This window comes from Seriola lalandi, unplaced genomic scaffold, assembly GCF_002814215.2.
Source record: "Seriola lalandi dorsalis isolate HSWRI2012SDOR001 ecotype SW California unplaced genomic scaffold, Sedor1 jcf7180002054795, whole genome shotgun sequence".
Taxonomy (NCBI): domain Eukaryota; kingdom Metazoa; phylum Chordata; class Actinopteri; order Carangiformes; family Carangidae; genus Seriola; species Seriola lalandi.
The window spans coordinates 3,121,380-3,142,770 of record NW_019525348.1 but is presented as its reverse complement, the minus strand read 5'-3'; positions in this window follow the sequence as shown (position 1 = coordinate 3,142,770).

Below are 21,391 nucleotides of genomic sequence, written 5' to 3'. Positions count from 1 at the left end.
AAGCATTTAAAACAGTACCATATTTGGCCTTTATAGTTTTTCTTGATAGGAGAAGATTATTTATGATGCATTTAAATCTAAAAAATCTAAATAGAACTATATTAATACAAATGTTTAATTCCAATATTTTCAGTGAATTGTATTCCCTGTTGAAATTCTGAGACTAAATATATTTTGGCAAAGTAAATGAAAAACACAAAAACTTACTGAATCATGGCTCTCTGACAGTCCTCCCCTGGACGAACCTCTGACAAGGTGATCCTGTGTGATCTTGCATTATTCCAGCAGGGAATGGATCCATGAGGGTGGAGACAAGCTGGTGAATGAACAACTGGTCCCAGCCTCCTTTACTGGCAGCACCCAGTTATTAGACCAAACCCCAGCACGTCCCTCTGCCTTTTAAAAAAAAAGCAAATCCTCTCATCTGGTCTAATAAATGTAATTTTGCAGACAAGTTACTATCTAAATTATTATTATCTGTAACTGATAATACACGAAGTGATGGGAATTGGCAAATATAATATGCATGTTTTTTGTTTTGTTTTTTCTTTTTAACTAGCCACAGTGTGTGTGTGTGTGTGTGTGTGTGTGTGTGTGTGTGTGTGTGTGTGTGTGTGTGTGTGTGTGTGTGTGACTAGTGAACCTGAACATCCTGTTTGAATGGCAATAATGAATTCAGCTTCACAGTTTAATCCATAATAAAATAAAACCAACCTCCATTCTATTATCCCCGATATTAATCAATATCCCAAGACCTTCATTTTTTCATTTATTGGAAAAAAATAAAATAAAATCAGAGATAAAATTAAAAAGAAATAATTAAAATAAATTCATTAAAATAAAAGTAATTTTTTCCGAGATCTGTCCAATAAAATTCTGATATTCACATTAACATTAACAATAACATTTTTCTACCATTGTCAACTGTTTAGTTTGAGATAAACCATTAGACCACTGTTCTAAGGGTTTTTTAGTGGGTCCACATATATTTGCATGAGGATGCACATATTTGAAATTTATCTTTATCTTTATCTTATTTTTACCATTTATAGATATCAGTGCAGTTTCATGCATAGACTCAATCACACTAAGCCCAGTCTCTGCTAAATATAGCCCTTAAACCCCACATTTGTTTGTGTTTGGATGTCAAGCCTTTGAGGTAATCCCCCTCAAAGGTGCAGTGAGGTGAGTTTACCTATAGAACAACCTGTAGGGTAAATGGGCCCACACAGTGGCCTCTGCCTTGGGCCCCCAAAGCTCCTCACTGCACAGTTTCAACACCAGTTTCCCTTCCTGCTTGACTGACAGCTCAATTGCTCATCGCGTGTGAGTGAGCATGGAGGTCAGGGAGGAGCTCAGGAAGGTGTGTGCAGGTGATGATTTGCTCACACAGTAAAGGTACAGTTACATTGCAGAGTTCCAGCCTGGCAGGGCAGTGATCACATCTGATTCTAACAGCATTTCTCACATTCAGAGCATAGTTTTGTACAGAAAAAAATCAGAGTAAGCTGTATCAAGAAGTTATGTCACCTGCAAACAGGAATGACACACGAAAAGGGCCATTGCTTTGATTTATGTCCGGAATTAGTGGAAGCATGCACAGGACCTCGGAAGAACTGCACGCCGTCCACAGCACTTACAGGGCTTATCTTTCTCTTTGAATCAATGCTGTGAACTTCTGGGGAAAACAGAGCAATGGAGGGAACTGCCCAAGGCTATTCTAAAGGTGCAGAGCAGTCACGCACATGTGCTTCATCATAGGGGTGACAACTGAGGGGAAAGCCTCTGACAACTTCACTAAACACAGTTCTACCCTCTGTGTGCTCGTCACGGTTAGGCACTGAAAAGAGCTGCTCACACACTTACATTCAGTTCATTCAAGTTATAGTTAGATTTTGATGCTATAATAAGTTAGAGGAAAATGTTTAGAGAAATTTGTAATTTGACAAATAGACCTGATGGAATTTATTGACAAAAAGACAAAACTGAAAATTACATATTTCTTTTTTACCTTTAATTTAATAACAAACACAAGCCTGTATTCTGTTAATATGTTGAGATTAAGAATGATAGATTTTTTAATTCATTGATGTACTTAAGTCCAGTGAAAGAACATGAATACAGGGTGTATACAATAGCTTGTTCCACCACTGGGGAACCACAGACCGGAACAGTCTGGACTCTGAACTGAGATTGCCTTGTGTGCAGGGGTGGACATTCCTTGGAGGAACACACTGGTCCAGAAGGAACATATGGCTGTATGATTAAGTTCAGGCTGCTGCATTCTGGACCATCTGCACAAGGCTTTCACTGTGCATGATGGGAAGCCTGCAGTAGTCGAGGTGAGAGATAACCGCGGCCTGGACCAAGACCTGGATGGCGTACTGAGTCAGGTAAGGCCTGGTTTATCTGATGTTGTAAAGAGCAAAGCGGAGCGACCAGGGAGCGGGTGCAACAGAAGTGCCAAACCATTGTGCATTAGTCAAGAAAAATGATAAATTATTTAAAGCTGCATTAATCAGTTATTTTATATCAAATGACTGTGTGTAATGTGAGAGGTTTTACTTGTAGTGACGAACCCACAGAGAATTGTTCCCCTCTGCTCTACGAGGCGTTTTAGCCATAATCGCCACCATCCGCTCCCAGTGAGAAACCATGTTATAAATCGCCTCTTAGCCTCTAAAGAACATTAATGTAGCCTACTGCAACCTGAACTAGCAAATGTTAGCGTAGCTTGATAACTGGGACTGGAACCAGCTAAACAGTTAATGGCACAAGCAACTCTTTGTCCTGCTGCTGCCAAGTGGCCAAAAAAAAAATCAATTCATACTGGTTTAGTATGACAGACAACCTTGAGAACAAAAAACAAACACACTGAATTTGACTTGAATCAACAGGGATATGACAAGAACGCTACATGTTTATAATGAATTGACAAATATCACTGCTTGGTATTTCAACCTGATATGACCCTTCACTGCTGTACTCTGTGCTTCAGGAATTTTATGTCTTTTCCAATTTAACAATCTGCAACATTTATCAGTCAGGAAAATGTATGTACAATTAGAAAAGTGCCTGCACTCACATGCAGAAACAGAGAGACACACACACACACATCAGGACTGTCCGTATGGCCCCCTCTTGTTAATTACTTTCCATTAGAGATGAATCAACCTGCCGCCGCGTGATTGGTCTGACTACCACCAAACCAAACTGTCATCTGGCTTGGCGATGAGTCAGGGAGAGTTGAGCACTGGGGCAAACCCTTTTGCTTTGGTCCAACCGCGAGCGCCTCATTACGATTGAATGACTGCGGTGACTCCAAATGTCAAACTGCCCCCCCGTTCCTCCAATATTTCCCAGGAGTCCACAAAATCCTGTGTTTTTTTTTTTTCTTTTCTTTTCCGTCACTGGAAAAAAAAAAAAACACACACACACACACACACAGCCCGTTCCATCTAAGTTCATGAGACTGATGCTAATGAGTGTTTCTAGTATCCTAATGACCTTGCAGATTAACTGAGTGCTCATTGAGGTACCTCTATCTGTATGGCCTTTTTTTTGTCCGGCCAAGTGCTACGGAGGCCCTTGCCAAAGCGTAGTCAGCAGCCCGTGAAGGCGTCTCCCCTCCATTCTCACACTAAAAGGGCATTTTCCCCCTGAATTCTGAATCGGTGTGCATGTCGCATTTTTTTGTCTTACTGGAGGAAAACCTTTTCAGGGGTCCACGGAGTCCAGCTGAACTGTTGGTACTTCTTTGGGAAGAATGGGACGCTTATTACATGTTCCGCCGCATGACTGCGCTTTTCAAATCCACGCCAGCTAAAAAAGCCTTGCCCGCTTCTGTCCTCGTAACTGTTGTCATCAGTCTTTGTTTTTATTGGCCTAATTGAAGAGACTGACAAGAAGCCCATGGAAAATAACCAATGAATAGAATGTGAATAGCTTTTAATGAAGGCAGAGGTGTTTTGTTTTTGTGGATTATTGTGTGAAAGGAATGAATTGAGGATTATGTGATGACAAGTTTGATCAGACACATTTTCCCTCCATGAGTTCTGTTCCAAACTGAATTTTTGCAAATGCTGCTTCAGGCAGTGTTGTGCCTATTAATGGTCGTTTCCTGCAGGAAACTTTGAACCCAACAACCTTGGAAGTCATTATTCACATGTGGTGTTAGCGCTGGTGTCTATATGTTAATGCAAATTCCACCTCACACACAAAAAACACATTTGTTCTCACACATACAGATGAATGCAGAGGGAAACCCAGCACCAGAGGCTACCTCCTCTTCCCCTGCCTGATGAGGCCTAATCTTATCTAGTCTCTGCAGGATGACAGTGTTGCTATTCTAACCCAAACCAGGGCTGTCATTAAAAGTCACTGAAGCTTAGTTGTCTCCCCCCTTGTGTTTATCTCTTTCCTCCTGTGAGAGGTCAGAGGTGAAGCAGTGCTCAAAGGGAGGCTAAGCCTCTCCTCGGTGACCCCCTCCCTGGCCCTGTCCTTGGTGTTTTTACAAGAAAGTAATGATGACGGACAGTCATGCAGGATAGGCTGCGGCCTGCAGAGGTGGAAGTCACGCGAGGTGCAGCGTCTTGTCCCAGGCAGAGCTCCTGTCTGCCAAACAGGAACATTCAAAGAAGCAGAAAGTAGAGGTCCGTGATGATCGGTAATTAGCCCAGCAGAGAGCTCATGGGGCAAAACTTTAAAATGATATTTAGAAAATAATATTACTACTTAGATACTTAGATTATACCACCTGTCTGTCTTGCAGCAAAAACCAAAGCCTTGTTCTGAGTAATTTAAAAAAGTATTGGTAAAATCAAAGCAGCAGCAGTGCAACTCAATAGCATCTAGTTATAGAGTGCCGCAGGAATGAGTCCTAAAACCCAGAAATGAGTTTGCATTTTATCACTCAGGTTCCCTCATCTCTGAGTCAATGGGGTTTTTTAATGGGTATTTGGTAAGATTGCTGAAATAAGGCCTGTGGTTCACACAAGCTCGAGATATTTTCATGTTTTACTGTATGACATGAAATACATCAGTAAATACCCCAGTCCTGATTTCTTTAAGCTTTCACATCTCTTATAAAGGCCCGTTGCTAACAAGTCTAATGAGACTACAGAGGTTGTCGGGGACGTTAAACATCATTAAGGCGAACATGAAAACCGATCAACTCACCAGTCCACCTTTACAGCCTCGTGCCTTTATACTCGCATTTTTGAAAGCGCTCATTAACTTTGTAAGAAGGAAGGCTTTTGTAGGAGAGGTCAGAGCTAAATCAAACTACAAGTTGGAAGTTTTGTGGTGGCAGTAGATAAGTAGTTTGTTGATAGCCTAATACTAGCTTTTTACTTCTGGCATTTGTATTTATTTGTCACAGAGTTTATTTTCTATAATAATCCAAAAGCTGATGTAAAAAATCTCATTAGCTTTCTATGGAGGGAACCAGGGTGATGCTAACCTACAAAAACACATCCTCCCTGCAACACTCCATGTCTCCCCTGCCTTGTAAGTGCACAGTTCTTTCTGACTCCAGACTTACAGACTTTCTGTCATAAATATGTCAGTAATACTCCTCATGAAAGTAAACTGACATTTATATGTAAACTCAGTTCACGTTTTAAGAGCAAATATGAAAAACACAGAAACTAGTTAGACTAGTTAGTAGTTTTATCAGAATCTCATCACACGACCAAAACGGGGACGGAACTGACCCAGTTATTCAAAAGCTCAGACGGTCTTTGTATCACATTACAAATTGTTGTCTTATGTTTGTGTCTTCATGGCTGGAAAAGCCCAAACAAACCCCGGCATCAGTCCTCTGAAGCATTAAACTGTGACTTATTTTGCCAGTCATGTGAAAACAAAGGGTGTATAAAATGCCCAGCCACAACTGTGGGATGATCTGATGCGAGTCCCCCTAAGAAAGTGGATGCTGCAGGCAGCGCGTTTGTTTACGTGGAGACGACTGTATGGACCGATGTTTTTATTCTTTAATGTTTGATGCTGAATCTCAGTGTCACAAAAACAGGGATGCTGTGTTGGATTTAAGAGGAAGAGCGTCACGAGGAGTGTAATCAGACTCAGCTGTACCATGTTCTGGGATACTTTCTCCAGATAATAGTTTTCCTATCTCCAGAGAAGCTTCGCAGCTGTTCTTAGCTCTTCAGTGGTTCTTTGTTTGGTGACACTCACCTGGCGTTTCTTTGTGATGGTTCCTCTCCCAGACCTCCTGGGTAACAACAGTGGAAAAAGAGATACGGTGAATCCACTTCATTCTGGGTGTTTTGGGGGAACACACCTCCACAGAAACAGAAAATCATTATAATCCATAGTAAACATCAGCTGCTAATAACTGACTGCACTGTTATCCCTTTGGTGCATTTCTCTGGACCTCTGCTTTTCTTTTTACTGGAGCACTCAGGACAAATGTCTGATGGAAGTAAGACTAAGGATTTTCCTGACTACATTTGTTAAGTTTTGGGCTTTTTGATTTTTATTAATGCAGGTGCTTCTGGCTGGAATCATAAAGCTGATAACAGTCATCATTGATCATGATTTGTCTGATCCATCCCAGCGACCATCGAGTCGCCTCATCGCTGCAGAGTAAAGCGCTGCAGACTTTTCAATTTAAACTGCATTTCCAAACACAGATAATGTAGCATCTAGAAAAAATAATTGTACTACTCAAGCAAGCTTTAACAGCCTGGTGATAGTTTGTCATATTGTATAGAAATGATGTCATTAAGATCTTTTCATTTTATTATCGACTAATGCAGAATTCAGCTGTGTGCAGTTCATGGAGGGCATCGTGTGGTCGCCGGTTTTGCAGGAGGAAGCCATGGGAGATGCCCCCCACCCCTCCCCTATAGTCCCATATGAGAGTCTATTCAGGCTCTGAACTGTACATTCTGAGCTTATTGTTTCGGTGGGGCATTGGTATTTCCTTTGGGCCTGTGGTTGCTGCTGATACGCCATTACGGTATCAGATAGTGTCATATAGAGGCAGATTAAGTCATGCTGACGAGGTTTTTTTTGTTTTGTTGTCATTTTCAATTTAATTTCCCTTCATTTATCAGCTCTATTGATTTAGTAATGGCTCAGAACAACAGGTTGATTTACAAATTGTGCTCCAGTGCAAAAGTATAATGAACTACACACAATTAGACACAAGTGAGGTATATAAAAGGCCTTTTTCCCTGTGTTCTCTAATGTGTTTTAACTTGTCTTTTTTTAAAAAAGTCGTCCATGCAGAACTGCAGGTTTCAGTACATTTAACCAACGAAAAACTGCCTAAGTCTGGAACATAAATATGGGAGCTTTTCATCATCACTTTTCACAGCCGTTACTGTTAATTTGAAAAGTGTTAGCACGTTTTATTGTCTGGCATGTTTATGTTTCTAAGAACACACCATTGAGAAGGGGCAGAAGGTAAATGACTCACTCTGCTGTGCAGGTATGTTATTACTGTGCTGATAGCTCCCACTGATAGTGTCAACAGTGTTCGCTGAGTCTGAGGATGAGCATTTTAACAGTTGAGAAAATTCAAAGTCCTTACTATGCGATTTCTTTTTTAATGTGTGAATGAGTTTGTCTCTGTGCGTATATATGATTTATATATTGTGAAAATGTATACTGGGGCCCAAAAGTCTTTTTACCTTTTGGATCCCACTGTATGTGTACATGTGTTTGGTATTTAATTTTATTATTTGTTTTTACTATTTCATCAAAAAATCTATCCAGTATATGTGGTTTTCACTTGATTCTATTACCTTGTGCCATTTGCAAAGCACATTGTAATTGCTGCTTTGATAAGTGCTATATTAAGTATTTATTTGAATTATAAACAGTTCTGCAGCTGCTGGAAAATACATTAAATCTCTTATTAAATTCCATCTTCAGTTTAAAGTTAATTCCTCAATTGAATTTTGGTGTCGTGCATCTCAACCTGCACCTTTTATTTAAACCAATACCTTTAGGTTTTTATAATCTTTTATAAGATGTATTATTAATTAATTCATGTGTGTAAAATATACAGAGTCAAAAGAGAAATAATATATGAACTATTTTAGAAATGATAGCATGTTAGCGAGAGGACAGAAGAAGAGATATGGGTGGTGTTTTACCCTAAAAAAAGAAGACCTACCAAGACAAATAAATACCACTGCGTAATATGTTTCTATAACCTACGGTGGAAACAAACTACTTCCTCTCCACCCACATCCCTCTTCCCCCACCAATGACAAAAAACCCCTGACAGAAATAAAATAGAGTCCCAGCGGATCTGATTCTATTGAGAGAAGGAAGGGTGGAGGAATACAGAGAGAGCAACACAGCAAAACATACCTTATCATCTGAGCTGAAAACCAAATGCAGTGCACACACGCACCCACACACACGCACACACACACACACAAACACACACACACACACACACACACAGAGGTCACTGAGTTTTCTGTTTTTATTTGCTTAATTTTGATCAAAAATGATTCGACTGTTGGAGGGAAAACAGCTCATTATTAGACATTAAACAGACAGTTATGTGTTTAAATTGAATGAATTCATTCTATGCATTCTGGATCAAAAACGTCACTTTATATTCATCATTAAATACCGTTCAGATTAAAGTATCATTCGTTTAAAAACTGTTACGGCCGTGCTGAATTTAGCAACAAGGTGCTTCTTTCTGCTGCTTCAGCTGCTCAGATCTTAGGATAAGAGTTATCACTATCATTAGTGATCGTGTTAGAGAGGGTGTGTGCCGTGTGATCAGGGTTCAGTTCAACAGACCCGTGTGAAGCAGCTGCATCGGTAAAGTTGCCCTTTTTTTAATCACATTAGGAGAGCGACCCACGTCATACGAATACACGCATGTTTATTTTGGATGGCACACTTTCTCTAATGAATAGTGGAATATAATCACTTGCATTCAAATAATAGGAACAAGGTGCAGCTTCTAGAGTAGCTTCTAAACTTGTTAGACATGTGCTTGTCCAGTCCTGGTTATATTTAGACACAGGTTGGTATTTAATGGCAGCGATTATCAAGTGGAAACTAAGCAGATATAAATGAGCATGTATTAATTATCAACAATGATTCATACAATTAGTTTTTTTGTGGTAAAACCTGGTAACTCATTATCAACAGACTTAACTAGTTTAATCTTCAGTCCTTCAAAATCCAATTTGCTTTTCATCACAGCTCAAACTCAGACTCCAGGCCCCAGATGGCTGTGATAGAAGAATAGTGGTGATTTGGCCCAGACACGACAAAAGAACCGTCGCCAAGTAAATAACCCATAAAGCGTGGCGGTCCCCTGTTGTGTTGGGAGGAAACGGTCTCACAGACTACACACACACACATGCACACACACACACACTCACAAAAAAGACCCCAAACTAACTGTGAAACCGTGGCGACAGATCTCTCAAGCATGACGTTCTCATCATGTTGCCACAACATTGTCAGAATGTCACAGCTCCGCAACATGTTGCAGATAAAGGTGACGGCGGAGATCCCGGCGCACTTGGGCAACCAATCTGAAAAGCAGCAAAGGATTTTGAGGGCATGGGAGAGTGAGCAGTGAACCATTTTGTCAACGGCGGTGGTGTGGTGCAACAATGGTCGCCTTTCAACACTTCTAAACTTCTTTCATTTAGAGCCATCCCACAAATTAACACTGAGCTGCACTCAAATGTTTTGACACTAATAATTGAACAATTGATCATGTGCAGTTGAAAGGAGTGGAATTATCACCTGACTCCTCAACCTTACAAACTCATCGCAGCATCTTTCAGCACATGGTTTTGATTTTACCGTCCACAGCTTAAACTTTCTGGTTCACTCTCACGGCTCTCATTGGTTTTTACGGTGGTCAGGAGAGCTCAGTGCACGTCATCTTAAGAAAACACATGCAAATAGACAAAACACAAACAAATTAAGAAAACATCTTGATCAATTTGACAACACGTGGGCTGCAAATACACACAGCACAACTATATACAGAAATGTGCTGCAAGTAGCACAGGCGACAATGGAGGTGTTTCCAAACTGCTTGAGACGCACTTGTTGCTCATTGCTTTTAGCTTCGATAGTCACAAAGCATTGAACAACAAGTAGGTCTCAAGCAGGTTCATCACTTTTTTGTGTCCCCTGGAAACACTTCCGTTGTCGCCTGTGCTACTTGCAGCACTTCTCTGTATTTGCTTGTATTTGCTTGTATTTGCTTGTATTTGCTTGTACTTGTGTGGCGGTTGTTATTCAATGCTTTTAACTTCAAAAGTCTCAAAGCATTTAACAGCAAATGCATCCCAGTCAGGTTCATCATCTTTTTTGTGTCCGCTGGAAACACTTCTGTTGTCATCTGTGCTACTTGCAGCACTTCTCTGTATTTGGTTGTGTTGTGAGTATTTGCATGTGTTTTCTTGAGTTGCAGTGTGCAGATCTCTCAGGGCCACCACGGTTTTTAACCCGCAGTCCTGTTTTCCTGGCACTAAACAGCAGAGAGAGAAAGTTAACAACTGGCTGGTGAAACTATTAAAGCTGCTTTATCTAAACGGTATTTTAAATTTACTGTACAAATACAGTCTTACCCCTGTATTTTTCTTTGAATGTAACTTTTACTTTTTTAAAAACAAAATGGTCCCATTTTAATTTTGATAGTCTGTGTCTGTCTGGAGACTATTTGAATTTGATTTTAAACTGAATTCTGTATTTCCAGGGATTAAGACACCACTTCTCCTAAAAAAGCCATGTTTACATCTTTGGCTAATTAAAAAACAAAACGCTTGTGTATTATATTATATATATTGTCATTATGGTGTAGATGAACCTACAATAGAAATGTTGACAGGTCTAATTGTGGTCAAATGTGTGTCTGACCTCAGACTCTGTTTGGGTGTGTCCAACGGTCGACATGCTCTAATAATTCAGACTGAACTCTAATTAGATCTCAGCGTTGGTGGGTCTTCATTTGGTCGGACTGAGTCCCTCCCTCTTGTCTGGATTGACAGAAGGACCTCCAACTGCTCACTGATGATACAATAAGATCTCACGGCCCTGATGCATCATGGTTCATCCACTGAGAACGTCTATTCAACAACCAGCCATTTACAGTGTGATTTTTGGAGTCATATGCAACTTTCCCATGCTGCCACGCTATGTATCCACTCCCAGTGTAACGCCAGGCGCCATGGTTGCCAAGGCGCTAACAAGGTGTACAAAGCACTGCCCGGATCGTCTGGGATTGTTTTGTTTCTCTAACTTAAGATTGGAAAAAAAAAAAAAAAAAGAAGTGCTGTCATGGCTTTGGTACTCTGGCAGAGAGGTGAGAGGCTGGCCTGTCACTCTGGATTACTTCTGTCTCAGCAGGACTTTGATGTGCACTGACAGCCTCAGATAACTTTTACAAGCTAGAGGAACATATGCTTCCTCTCTGTGTTTGGATTGGCTCCCATGGACAGGACACACATTCAGCTGGCAAGTGCATTTACAGTGCAACTTTCCAGGAGGAAAAAATAGCCACTGCAACTTAAGCTTTATACGTGTGAGCTGTGCAGGCTACGTGTCTTAGCTTGAGAGATGCGAGTGGCCAAAAAAGCAACATTAAGTCATTTTAATTCACAACTCTGCAGCTTGTTTAATTTCCCTCTCCGCTCTCATGATGCATGTACGTTCAGGTGGATTTATGAATGGTATGTGAGTAAGGCTTTTTCCATTCATAAAAGTGTCTGTCTTCTGCCCCATGTGTCTGAGTGTCTTTTTTTTTTTTTTTCTATTTTTTTGCATTGACATTCTTTGTAGTTTACATTCCTGTTTGTCACCAGGTAATGGAGAGTGTGTGTCGGGCTGAATACAACAAACCAAACTGGATGGACGAGGTTGTAGCAGCAGAAGCTTGCGATGCTCTGTAATCTTGTGACTCTGGAAAGCACACATGTATGGATGTAAACGCACCCACTGGGGGAATTGCTGTACATCCATAAATGCATTCAATACACCTCAAAAATTAGCACAAAGAGATTGAAGATCTTGCAAAATGCATATGTTGCATTTTTTGTTGTTGTTGTTGATATCATTACCTTCCTGTTTTGTTGGCCTCGACTGCTCAGTAGATGGGAGCAGATGAGGGTGTTCAGTGGTAAGATGAGCTGTCGACGAGTTATTGTAACAGCACAACCATCACGTGTGGTGGCTCTGCCCTGACAACTCTCTGCTGCACCGTCTTCTCACGAAAAGTTTGAGCGAGGGAGGGGAGGATTTGCAGCGCGACGCAGTATCTAATGAAGAATCTCTCAGAAGTAGCTATTAGAGTCTGTTACATCAGATAAATGGTGAGCTGGCATGGATATCAAGATTCTGAAAAACCTCAACAGAGCTGGAAGGGTGTTTCAGGCGGAGTGGGGAGGGTGACAGCACAACAGAAAAATGAAATGAATCCTCACAGGGAGCACGTTTCACTGACTCAAGGCAGAATCACATATCAAAGTGAAAGTAGAATCTGAATGAAAGTGTTGATGGGATTGTCACATCATTAATTTAAAAAAGACTCTCAAGACACTTTTGCTCAGATTATTCAGTCACTTACAGGTCGAACAAGGAAACGGGTCATTTTAATAATAGTCAGATCTTATGTAACACTTTTTGCTGACTCTCGTGGGTCTGGACACACCTCCAGCTGCTTGATGGTGTGCTCAGTATTCAATGCAAGCATTTTACGTGTTATCTGTGGAAGCCGTCTACGCACTGGAACACTGTCGAGGATTGTGCATTAGCCTGGATAAACCAGTGTTGTCTTTTAAACACTATATACACCTATCTGCCTATCTATCGTCTGTTAGATGGCAACTACAACACAAAGAAGAATCAGCAGTATCTTTCTTAGAGCCTACATTTACACTTGAGGTATTAAAGTGAGTCTTGTCATTAGCCTTCATAAGTCCAAATGCGACGGTGTAGTTTTCAGTATCAGAATAGAGAGCGAGAACAGAACAGAAATGGAAATTAGGTATTTTAAAGGAGATTTATATGAGATATGCAATTATTATTTTACATTGGTTTGAAACTTTTGGCAAAGACCACATGGGGCAGGTCATCCATTAATCACAGGGTTGGTGGCTGCCATCTGTGTGTGTGTGTGTGTGTGTGTGTGTGTGGTTGTGGGTAGGTGGGTAGCAAATGGTGAGGGGCTTTGGATAAAAGTGCTGTATTAATGAAGTCCTTTATCACTTATTACATGACCCTACTACATCACCAGTAAAGGAATTGGATGATTTCATTCAAACATGATTTGTGTAGATAGAATAAGGGTAAGATTGCGTTAACTACGATGTAAAAAATACTGTTACAAGGAAAATACCTACAAATACCTAAAATATTATTCAAGAAGATGTAGGTAAGTATTTTTAGAAAAATTTACCTAAGTATTAAAAATAAAAGCACATTATGGTGTTGTTGGTCAAAGTGGAGCAAATTCTGTTTAGGAGTTTAATCAATAATAATGCATCTTACTTTGTAAATTCATCTTATAGTTTGTATGTAAGATGCATACTCGCCCATAGTCTACTCACACAAGTGTGTGCGCATGCCTGCGTGTGTGCGTGTACAAACTGTGCTTGATTAACAGCTCTCTCACCCTTCTATTGACTGTGTTGTATTTGTTAGGATAACTTATGTTATTACTCATTTCATTAGTTCAACTAGAGTTTGGTGACATCACGTAAGTCAGAGAATACCATCACCCTGTCTGCATGGCTAGATATCTCATCAAGCATCAAATGAAAACACCACACACATCATACAGAGCCTTTGATTTGTAACTACAGCTGTTAAATAAAGGGACAAAGGGACAAAGGACAATATTTCCTCTGCAATATAGTGAAATAGGAATATAAAATATCACAAGATGGAAATACTTAAGTACCTCAAAATTGAACTTAAGAGCAGTACTTGAGTAAATGTAAGTCATGTGAATTTTCGTTATATAGCCCAAAACCACAAAATTGAGTCACAAACTGTTTGGCTTATCACACCCTCAAACTTTAGACCCTAGATTTGCATTAGGAAACACTCCCACAAAAAAAAAAAAAAAAGCCTTGAACAGGGAAAAAAATTATTGAATTGACGCGACATACACATCCACCATTACAAGGTGCTGACTCATGCAATATGCACATAACTGGGCTGACCTGATAATGTATTTTGTTAATCATCAAAATCATAATCAAAGTATTTTTTTCCAGACTGATGTCCTCAGGAGACAGTACCTGCTGTTACCACTTTACCTGGGAGAAGTATTTGTTGACTTGTGTTATGTCTCTGCTGGGTTTACATCATGGTTAACCATAATCCAGCCTCATTTCATTTCCAAATGTTAAGATTTGTGCTGCTTCATTGAGAGTCACCACTTAAGCATGATCTCTTTGATCAAGGCCTTTTTAGTGATACTCGAGCCCGGGCTCCTCTTACAGTACAACTGAAATAAGTGTTAGGTAATTACCGGACTGCTGATGGTGGCACTGACAGCCTCCCATTGTGTTGTGTAAGCCCTGCCAGTCCTTCTCACTGTTGACATGTGTGTGTTGAATTTAACACTTTCCATAGAACTTAGTGACAGACCTTTGTTTTCATGTGTTTACTCGTTGCTAATTGATGTCAACATCTGCTACTTTTCTCCCTTCACAGCAGGTCAAATATAACATTTAAGACCACAAGAACATGCAACACATAAGGTCAAAGGTCATCAATAAAATACAGACCATTTATCAAGTAGTGGCGTGAATATTACATGTGTTAAATGTCCATTATTTTTTATTACAAACCTCAATTATCTTGTTAGCCAATAGAGCTGAAAGGAGTTCACTTAAGTATGACGTGACTCTAGCCTCATACAACAATGTCATCACCATGGATAGTGTGTTTTTACAAGCATTTAGGTGTATTAAAGTAATCTCTGTCCCACCCTGGGGAATAAAGCAATGCACCTCAACTGGAACCTGGTGTTTAAGAAAGAAAAACTCCCCTGTAATGGTGATAAAATAAAACTCATTGTGTTCCCAGTCTGCATATCCCACCCACCCCCATGTACCAGCTGACATATTTCCTATAAAGAAAAAAATTGATGGTCTACCTGAGCAGTACGTGATATTACCACATTTCTATTTTTAACACTGATGTATTCGCTGGTGGCTGCCATTGTGTTTGCACAGTTGGCTCAGTTTTGCTGCTTTGATGTTTTGTTGGAAAGTAAGCGTCAGGACAGGTACAGTAAACAACACTATGGTGCCATTTTGTCTGTCTCTTTTTATCAAACCATTTGCAGCTTCCTGGTTTTGGATTTAGGGGGGTGGGTAAAAAACCCTCTACTTTTCACATAATTTTCAGTTCTGTTGAAGTCAAATGCACCATGGGAATGTGTGTGCATCCATTATGTAAATGTGTGTATCAACACTGTGCTATTAGTAAAGGGCTGTAATTGACCTGAAAGAAGGCTTCACTATACAGTTGGACCTAAACAACCTAATCTGAGGAATTTAAAGATAAGAGATGCTTCAGATAATTAAGTTAAAAACCTTCATCTTGGGTCATTTTAATCAAAAGAAATAAAAACTGATCACCTATAGCCTAAAATACAATAAAATGACATCCACAAATAAGGTATCAACAGGTCAGTATTAACCATTATTGTCACTGTTTGTACGTTGAAGAAGTGGAACTACGCAGTACAGAGCAGTGGTAATTCAACCTGATACAACATACATATTTACTGTATAACACACACATGTCATGAGAACGATAATCCTGTGGCGGGATTAGGCAATAAGACCCAACAATTATCTGTGCTCCAAACACAATGTTCCCTCTGCGAGCCAGTTTGAGTCACTAACATCATTCCAGGAATGTAACCATAGTCTGGGTCATAGTCGGCTTACTATTACACCATACCAGCCATTACAAACCCAAGTCCTAACACATCATCACCAGCTTACTCACCATTGCTTAGTCATGGAAAATGATCTAAGTCCTAAAATCATTTTTAACACGTACTTTATGTGCCCTCAGGTTAAACCATTCAGTACAGAGTCACAAATTCTCAGAAATCATTGCTAATGCTGATGCTGGCTCTCTGTCAGCATTTACTCCACAGGGTGATTTCTTTCTTTCATGATAAGACTAAACTAGGTCAGATTGCGAGAAAATGCTTCGTATAAATGTTATTAACTCACAGATAAAGCGAAAGCACTGATGCCATCAGCTGTCAAGGATGATGAAAGTTCACAGTTAGCAAGCTATGCTAACATTAGCTAATTCAGTATGTACTGTTGTTACTATTTATTTACTTTCATGACTTTAAAATACGCTACACTTGCATTAATTCTAAGCAGTAATAAATAATTTTTCGGACTTCTTGGGGGCAGCAGAACTGCATAGAATTTCTTTTGTTGTTGTTTATACCGTGCAACATGAATGATGTATTTTTGTGGGCTAGCCAGGATTTTAGCATCAACTTTTTTCCTTTGAGGAAAAGCCAATAGGAATTTTACATTGGCTGTTGGATTACTGCAGAAAATAACTTCTGTGACAAACAAAAGTTTATGATACTGACATGTTTTGTTCAGCACGATAATCTTCATTCATGAACTACTTTTATGCTTTTATACTTTTGAAACCTAAATATCCCCAGAAGTAAAAAGCTAATGTTAGGCTATAAGTGAACTACACCAAAATAGCAAGTATAAACAGAACAAGGCTGTAAAGGTGGACTGGTCAGTGGGTGACCTTTAATATTCCCGACAACCTCTGTAGTCTCGCTTAGCCACTTGCTTGCCTTTTTAAGAGACGTAAAACCTTTAAAAAAAAATGAGGATTGGGGTATTTACTGACGGATTCTATGTCGTAGAATAAATCATAAAAATGTCTTGAGCTTATGTTAACCACAGACCTTATTTTTAGTCAAACGGACAGACTTTGGGACAAGGAAACAGGAAGTGCTAAAATGCTAGCTAATTTCCGGCACTGTGGCCCATTACAGGGACAAGCTAACAAAGTTCTGACATAGTTGTTGTGCTGTTAGCTTCTGTAGACAACTGAACATCTACTACAACACAAGTTATAATCTTTACAAAGGCAGCTCGCCTCTGTCTGTCGAGATGGGTAGTTGGGTATGTTTCATCAGCGATTTCCTTACGGGAAATGACATATGTTAAACCTTTCACCTTTCAGCTCCGGTCTGGTCTCTACCATCTCCTCAGGGAAATATCTTGCTCTGTAGCTATAATTGCTTCTCGTTATTCATGAGCTAGTAGCTAACTTTGTCTGTCTAGTGTCCAAGAAAAGAACACTTAAGAAAACAAATGCAAACAGATAAAACACAAGCAAATAAAGAAAACATCTTCATCAATTTGACAACATGTGCTGCAAATTCATTCAATCATTCAATTCAATGCTTTTATCTTCAAAAGTCACAAAGCATTGAACAACAAGTGTGTCCCAGTCAGGTTCATCACTTCATCACTGTCCCCTGAAAACACTTGTGAGTTGTGAGTATTTGCAGTGGCTGCCATATAAAACAATCCATAGATGTGATGGGAGTTTCAATCACATAATGGTTCCCTGTGGGTTAATCACTACGAGAGAACCCTTTCACATCACACATGAATCCATTTTTGTTATAAAAACATTAATAATGCAGCTTTAATGACTATCTAGAAGTTAAACTAAACTTTTTAAACTGTTTATTTTATATCATGTTTCCACCTCATCCTGACCACCAATTTCTTTGCGCCTTCCTATAAGACTCGTTGCACACTCTGCTTGAGGACCGCATGCTGTAAGTTTATTATTATTACCATATTGTGATGTGCAAACTCAGTGGGCCATAGCAGGGCTGATCATTTGATCTCCCTCAGACATAGAAACAGCAGATAAACACTGCAGCTCTACCCACATCACGAACAGACTCTACAGAAACACAGGTGTACCTGTCCTCACAGCACATGTTACTGATGAGAAGAGAAGCTTGCTGCCCAGCAGAGAGAGGCTCTTTGTTGTCCATCGATGCAGCCGTGTCACACTGACAACAAAGGTTCGCTTGAGCCTCTGCAGGCCTGGTCAGAGGTCTCGTTCTTCTCAGCCAGGTGAGATAAAAGAAGGGTCTGGCTATCAGTCTCCCAGGTGGCCGTCTGTCACCAGCCCTTATCGGCATCTGAGAACCTGCCTCATTTCTCATGAGGCCTTGAGAAAAGACCCCCAGGATGTTCAGTGTGGAATGTAATTCACTAGCACTCCCGAGAGTCTTCCACTGAGGCATTAGATGTAAGAGTATCCTTACAATTGCAGCAAAATGTTTATTTGTCTTCCCTTTATGTGCTGTAGGTCTAAATGTGAAGTTATTCATACATTCTCCTATACTATACAGTATTTGCAGTGGTGTGTTAATGGTGACTGGTTATTATAGTTTGGAGCATGCTTTCTCTCATAGCCATGGAAACAAAATCTACTTGATCCAATTATGTAATAACATAAGCCATATAGTCACTGCTACAAGAAGTTTTCCAACTCCCCCGAGGGGAAGGATGCATACGAAACATGACTCCACGCACACTTCACATTGCCACCACCTCTGTTCTGTGCATCCTATGAGTAAATTGTGCCATTATGTCATTTTTATACAGGTCCCGAAATATCCCAAAATATGAACAAAACAGCAGACGGTTTTCATTTAATTACATTGTATCAGTGTTTTCTGTTGGCAGGGAGGTCCATATGCATCTGTCATTAAATGTGTGTTTCCACTGATACATGGGTCTGTTTTTGCAAGAGATGGTTGCTATTTCCAGTGCTGTTTAACAGAGAAATATGTAGCATGTAAATGTGTGTTTGTGTGTCTATGTCTGCAAGCAGATCTGTGCTTTGTCTCTGTGTGTTTGTGTGGGTGAGATGTTGTATTTATTTCTAAGAGAATGATCAAACCAGCTTGGACAGTCTATCTCTCACAGTTGGACCAGTAGCCCGTACAATACCATGTTACACATATTTGGCACCAAGAACAGAAACTGAGCTGTTTGTTAGATACAGAAGCGTATCAGCATGGGAACAACGATCTGTATCACTAGCTGAAAAGATCTATGTAATTAATGCTATGTCTGCACTACTACGTTTGGTTTAAAACCAAAACACTTTTTGTTCAGATGAACCTCCTAACTCCATTGCAGAAACTAATCTAAATGAGGGACCAATAGAGCTATCCCTTCAGTGTCGCATAACCTTGTACCGTTCTTTTTGTAAGTAGTGAAGATGTTTAGATACTACTGAGAATGCAGCCCTAACTTTATTTTATTTTATTACTTTTTTTTTCTTTTCAGGGAAGGGGTTTTGTTATATCTGAGATTTATCTATTTATTTAGTTAGTTAGTTAGTTAGTTAGTTAGTTAGTTATTAGTCCTTTCTCTAAGTCCTATATTTGTCTATATTATTTGAGTTTTAACTTTGTAAAACTACCATAAATAAAATGTTCAAAAGCAAAAAAAAAAAAAACCCAACAAAAATCACCAAAAAAGAAAAGATCTCCGTCCATACTAACACACCTGAAAACGTATATCACATGACCATTCACATACACTGCACAAGCCGGTGTAAACAGGAACCAGATTATCTGGATCTGCATTGATGAGTTGCACAAAATACCACGAACAAGGAGCAGCAAAGAGTTGCAGTGTTAAAATGGAGAATGCACAACAGCTGCGAGCAAAGACAACAAGGTCAGTAACACTTGTATTTCGTTATGTGTGACCCTAAATGTGACTGATGAGACCAAATCAGGGAGCGACCGTGGGTGTCTACGTCATTGTTTCCGAAGGTTTTCAAACTGAAACGCGGTGAGCAGCGTTTACAAAAGTCTCTGTTTTAGGCGCTTGAAAACTCCAGAGTAGTGTAGACACCAGGCGTAAACCTACATGTGATACCTTTTAAAACTGAAAGATAGTAGTGTGGACGCTGCCTAAATGTGGGTCATAACGGTAAACAGGCGCAGGGTATTTTTCCAGGCTGATACACTGTTAAAAATAATTTGAGCTTGTTTGAAAAGCAGTGCATCTATGAACACTGACAGGCAGAAAAAAATGCCTACTGTGACATATTCTTTCATGCTACAATATATGAAAAGAGAAAAAAAAACTTTCTTCATCTTGACCCTCAAACCAAGGCTGTATGTTGGAGGTGACAGGTGGATGATCTCACTGTGAACCCATATACAAGGACAGGCAGGAATGACACACAGAATCCATATGGAGTCATGTCTCCTCCACGTCAATGCCAGACCCTCCATCTGGAAGCCTCTCTTAAACCTCTGCAATTGACACGGGGCATGTCATGTCATCAACACTCCTCCCTGATGAAGGGGGGGGGGGGCTTCAAATGGAAAGTGTCAGCACCCGGTACAGTCAGAGTCCAGCAGCTACGCACCATCTGTTCTCTCCACTCCCTGTATTTCAGCGTTGCACATCATGATCAAATCAGGGAGCGCAAGGAAAGGGGGACTTGATTGGGTTTGTTTTCTCATCCTTGAGCAGAAATATCCAGTATAAAACCATGGGCAGATGGCAGGGTATGAAGAAAAACCAGTGGCTCCCAACCTTTCTGGCTTGTGTCCCCTTAGAACAAAGCAATGTGACCCATTATCACCAGTTTAATAGTATTGCATGTATTACGCAATTGATTTTACCCTTCTCAGACTGTTGAATCTGAAGTCTTTGGTACACAACAAAACTTGGTACACTTCTGTGTAATATAACAAAATGTTCAATATTCAAAACTGTATCATTTTGCAATAATTGTAATATTTCTAAGTTGTAATTTAAGTATTTGACCATATGTATAATTAAAAAATGGTTAGATAGACTACATCAAAGATATATGCCCCAAATCCAACAAATGTGAGTACACTTGTGATTTCGAATGAATGCTAATTGGATGAACGAGGTTATAAAATAACCTGTGAACACCACGGTTTCCTCAGTTTTGGCCTGGGTTGTGTCTGACGCGAAACAACTCCACATGGTGAGGAACTGCGTGAAAAAAGAAACCAGATTGTGACATAAGCTGAAACACAGCTGCTGCAGCAGTAGAGGAGGTATAGGAAGAGTGATACAGCCAATAACAGAAGGTGCAGAGGCCGTCCTCGAAACATGACTCAACCTTGTATTGAAAAACAGACGGGTAAGTGCTTCTGGCAAAAGGATTATCTGTGGAAAGTGGTGTTTCAGCGGCTGATCAGTCAGCAGGAAGGACATCACATAAAGTTGACCTCCAAGAAGAAAATGATCACCAACAAAACAGCACAAATCTGCAAAATTAAACTTTGCCAAATAACGCGAGAATAAGCCTGAAGGAT